The sequence below is a fragment of the Sorex fumeus genome, unplaced genomic scaffold, assembly GCF_029834395.1.
Source record: "Sorex fumeus unplaced genomic scaffold, SorFum_2.1 ptg000131l, whole genome shotgun sequence".
Lineage (NCBI taxonomy): Eukaryota > Metazoa > Chordata > Mammalia > Eulipotyphla > Soricidae > Sorex > Sorex fumeus.
The window spans coordinates 4,961,115-4,966,261 of NW_026606188.1; the positions used below are offsets into that span (position 1 = coordinate 4,961,115).

Consider the following 5,147-nt stretch of genomic DNA (forward strand, 5'->3'; position numbering starts at 1 on the left):
CCTGAATAACTCTGAGGGCCGTTGACTGTTATTCTGTAGGTTCTTTCCCCAGTATATGTGTTAGCATCCCACAGCCTGATCGTTTATGGATAGACCACCCACACCTTTTGGAGATATGTCACAAATCTCTTTATTTAACAATGGTGGTCATGAAGCATAAAGACAGCCTCTGTGAAACTATTTTTAGTTTTCATGACCTTATCTTATTACACTAATCCTACTAATTCAGCATATCCCATTTTTTAAATTAAACCAAACCCCCTCACTGTGTCATTTCTCCCTTTCTTTTTTGGAGGAGTCTGGCGATAGAGGCATACTTGCCTGTGCTCCAGGCTTACTTCTGGCTCAGTACTCAAAGATAACTTCTAGTGAAACTCGTGGGACCACATAGGATTCCAGGGATGAACCTTGGGTCAGACTCCTGGAAATGCCCTATCAGGTAGTCTATTTCCCTGTCTGCCCCACCACCCCCCAGCTCTTCATAAAGCCCATAAAATTTCACCTCTTAAGGGCTTTACAACCCTGAGCCAATTTTATCTTTTTTACATTCTTCTCTGTTCCCCCTTTTATCTCCTCTCTGACTTCTATTTCATTCTCATGAATCCTTCAACCCTCAACCGCTCCAAATAACCACTACAGTGGAAAGCCTCTCAACATTCAAAACTTTTATTATTAACCTATTAACTTATATGCATCTATTTATTTTTTTAAAAATATATGAGAATAAATGAAATGTGTATGGTTTTCAAGTGTTTGTCTAAGGCAACCATCTGGTACCTAAAGTGGCACCAACCATTCCAGCTACTTATAGCCATAAAATAGAGAGATGTCCATATATTTTTCTCTCTGGACAAAAAACTGCGCTTGCCCCAAAGAGTTGCATTTGGCAGCATTCTCACGCTCCTGCTGAGCCTTCCTCTTCATAACCTCACGCTCTGGTCTCTGCTCTTTTGTGATGGGCTTTGACATGACTGGCTCGGGAACATTGGGCATTCTACATGGAATTGGTTGGAAACAGAACTCTTGTTGTAGAAACTGACTCTGACATTTGGGTTGAACCTGGCGCTTGGTCGCAGAGACAGGAAGAGGTCCCCGTTGGAGAGAAGTGCTAGCTGTTGTCTTGTAGGGAGCAGGTCTAGAAGTTGCAGGCTGAGAATTAGGCCAGCTAGTAGAGCTCAGCAAAGCTGGTCGAGATAGGTTGGTCGAAATGGGCTGAGGTGGTCTAGCAGGACATGACAAAGATGCAGTCATGGGCCTGAATGAATTTGTGGCAGTTGGCTGAGCTGAGTTGGTCGAGCCACGCCTGCCAGGGTAAGCTGCAGCAGGACGATGTGAAGTCAAAGACTGTGGTTTCTGAGGAGAACGTCGAGCTTGCGACTTTTCCATGGTAAGAAAAGACAAAGATACCAATTTGACCTTCCCAGGAGGTGGCAGATTAGACTGAGATGGGGACGAGCGTTCTTCAGCACTGCTGCTTGGTTTCTGAGCTTTGACCTGAGTTTTCTGAAGACCTTTTCCATGCCGTGTAGCACCTGGCTGTGGTTTGACAGTTGAGGAGGGCTGGATGTCTTTGGGCTTCTTTGAACTACCCAGGATCTGAGAGGAAGAGGATCCAGGCTTTGGAATCCTCTTCTTCTCCAGTGCATCAAACACTTGCACAGACTCCATGTTGTGCATGCCCTGGCAGCTGTGTGGCGTTTTTAGGGCCTCTCGGCCAAGCTCAGGTTGACGTAACTTGCTTTTCATCCTGGCAATTGTGGGCTTCTCTTCTGCCTTCGCCATGTTCCCTGTCTGCTTATTGTCATTAGCTTTCTTGGAGTTTTCACTGGCCTTTTTGGTCTTTTCCTGCCCATGGCTCTTGGTCTTGCTGATCTTGCTGAACGCAGCTTTCTGAGGTTTGCTGTTGGGTATGGCCATGGTCACAGGACACCTATCACTGCCTGCAGCATTACAAACAATCCCTGTTCCCCCTAGAAAGCATTCTGGGTCCTTGGAATGGATTTTGGCCTTGGGCTATCCCTCCAGAGCATCAGAGAACTGGATTTTGTTCCTCCATGTTGGGTGGGAGGTCCTCTTAGTGACACCTGAGTATTCTTGCCCCTGATTTAGAGTGATGGTATCTGTGGTGTTCATCCCCTGCAGATCTATGCATTGATCTAGGTCTTCTAAGCAATCAAATAGCTGGGGAATTTGTTTATCTTCCACCCATGTCGTGATGTCTGCAAAAACACCACCAGATTCAGTCCCACCTTCAAGTGTTCCTGTGTCCTGCAAACATTGACCATTCTTTTCCTGATGAGTTCTTTCAGTACCAGGCTGTTTGTCTTGGCTGAGAGGATCCATGCGGTTCAGAAGCTGGTGGATATCAGGGATTTCTAAAGGGCACAGTGGAGGATCTTGGTTTTCTATTGGGATATGGTCGGTATCCAGAAACTTTGAAAGCCCAATGTTCATCTCATCCCAATTCTTATCTGTTTGTTCCTGAATTGGAGCTGGGGGCAGTGCCAGGTTACTTTGTGCTGAATCTATTATGGGTACATCCTAGAGATCTGGTGGTGGCTTACGCTCACGTATTTAAATCCTGCTACTACAAGACATGGGTAATTCTGAAGTTGGTGTCAGACAAAAAGTCTGATCAGAAGGTACCAATGCCAGGGAAGTCTTCATCCCCCGCGAATTCTTCCCTACAAAGGAACCACGAAAGAAATCAGTCCCCTTTAAATGAAACACTCCCTCCACACAACTCGTGGTGTCACAATTGTGCACCTTCCACCTATGGGCAAGGAATTGTTACTGGCTCTTCTAAGGATCATGGACAAGGCCCTGAGCCTGAAGATTGGAGGTAACTGCTATATTTCTTACTTTTGGTCATGTGGTGCCGTTGTTTTCTTTGTATTTGAAAGAGTTTCTGTGTAAACCGTACTTAAAAATGAGAGACTTGGAATAGAAGAATAGCGCAGTCGGTAAAGCACTTTCCCTGCACACGCCTGACCTTTGTTTGATCCTCAGCATCACATATGAGCACCTAAGCACCTTCCTAAGTGAACCCTGAGCACACAGCAAGGTGCAAGTCCTGAGCACTGCGGTCTGTGACCCACATTCTGCCTCCCCCAAACTGAAGCTTTTTTTTCAAGCCAGAGATTTGTAAACTACTAAATGCTACACAGAACTTAGCATAATATAATCAATTTCTTCATTTTCCTCAAAAAACAAAATCCCAGAAGTTCATATCATGGTATAAAAGAAGTAATGAAGGACCACTTCATCATGAATTCTGTGCTCAAGTAGAGATTATGGGTTTGATAACTTTGGACAGGATCTCTGAGTATATTGTGTATTCAGAATCTTGTACATTAAAGTAAGGGAAAGTTAATGTTGTTTTATCACAAAAAAGAGTTCTTAAATGTCTTCAGAAATCAAAAAAACAATAATTTAACAAATGGAGCTTATTGTTACTGTATTCATAAGGGTGGACTGATGAACTATGAAAATGTGGCATTCCTTGTTATGCTACTGAATTTTCTTCTAAGGAAACCTAGGTGGTCTTTATACTAGCATAGCTTCCAGTCTGCATGAGAAGCTCTGAAGTCCAGTGTGAAAATAAGGTGCTGTAAAATGAGTGAAGGGAGTCTAAACTTAAACTGAGTTCATTTAACTTCGGGTTTCATACGTTCAAAAATCTCAGTGTATTGAACTGAAATGTCATCTGTCTATGGACAGTTTCTCACTTTCAGATTTGATCCCAAGTTTTGAATCCCAGAATTCCCTTCTCTCAGTTTTACTCACCTTGATAACACGGTTCTGTAGTGGGTGGAACAGACACAAAGTAGTAGACTCCAGAGGTCGAGGCTGGTGGTCGGGTCTTTGGGGGCTGAACCTCCTTTAGAAACATAACCATTTCTGGGGATGCATTGCTATAACCTTGCAAGGCAGAGCCCCTACCTCCTTTGTATTTCTTGGAGCCATTGGATTGCAGGCAGGGACCAAGTTCTCCAGAAAGGAGAGGTCTAGGAGTGCCCTGATGATAGTAATACACTTGGCTTCCTTCCTGGTAGGGATGCGACAGGTTGTAACTATCATTTGGAACCCGAGATCGTGTCCTTTCAACAAGACTGGCAGAAAGTGATGGGTACAGAGACACCATGTGGTTGGTATCTAAGGTTTTCTCATAGCGAGCTGCCATAAACATGGAAGAGACAGTGGTGTCTTGGTCAAGGATAGTCACAGTAAAGTCTCCCATATAAGACTTTCTTCAGTATTTTCTGCCATATCCCGCAACAAAACAATTGGGTAGGAAGCAGACCAAGTGGAATGCTGGCTCTGGCCAGACACTCTAGACAGCATTGTTGTGCAAGAATGTTGGTTAAGATCGGCACTACCCATGAGTGGTTGAAAAGAGATGCCAGAATCTGAGGGCAGGAGGCAAGCAGATCTTTCAGCTGGAGTAGATATGCTGGAATAGTTGCAGACACTTCCAGTTAGGGAAGCTGCATTGTTCACGACGGGGAGGGGAAGCTGCAGAGAATGTGCAGTTCCCAATACAGATGGAGTTTGAAGATTTTCTGTAAGGAACAAGCAGGTGATGAAAAAAATCTGTGAGACTGAAAATCTCCAATAACTTTTTTTTTTCTTTCGGGTCACACCCAGTGATGCACAGGGGTTACTCCTTATTCATGCACTCAGGTATTACTCCTGGCGGTGCTCAGGGGACCATAGGGGATGCTGGGAATGGAATCTGGTTTGGCTGCATGCAAGTCAAACGCCCTACCCGCTGTGCTATCACTCCAGCCCTCTCTGACAACGTTTGAGTGTAGCAAAATTCACTTAAACTTTCAAGTTTAGGCGAGCTTCAAATACGAGCTTCAAATGTCAAGTAAGTTACCAAAAGTCCAAACAACTTTGGGTAGTTGAACGGCTGGAACATTTTGCCACTTTGTGTATTGGCACCACGCTCCCAAAGTGAATACAGAACTATAGAAGACTCTGGTGATATTGGTACATGGATTTGTTGCTTACAGCTAGTTACTCCTTGTCCTAGCTCTACCTCTGTAGCTTGTTCTACTGGTGAACTTTCCGTTATTGCCTAGAAAGGAAGCATTTTACAACTAAGGAAGTCCTATGAGAATGACTAACATTTTATGGGAGAA

At 44.2% G+C, this 5,147-nt stretch overlaps 1 pseudogene; it reads right to left on the bottom strand.

Moving 5' to 3' along the window:
- Positions 1–801: 801 nt before the first annotated feature.
- LOC130046077 (uncharacterized protein C2orf78-like) lies at positions 802–4,563 on the bottom strand (annotated as a pseudogene).
- Positions 4,564–5,147: the final 584 nt, after the last annotated feature.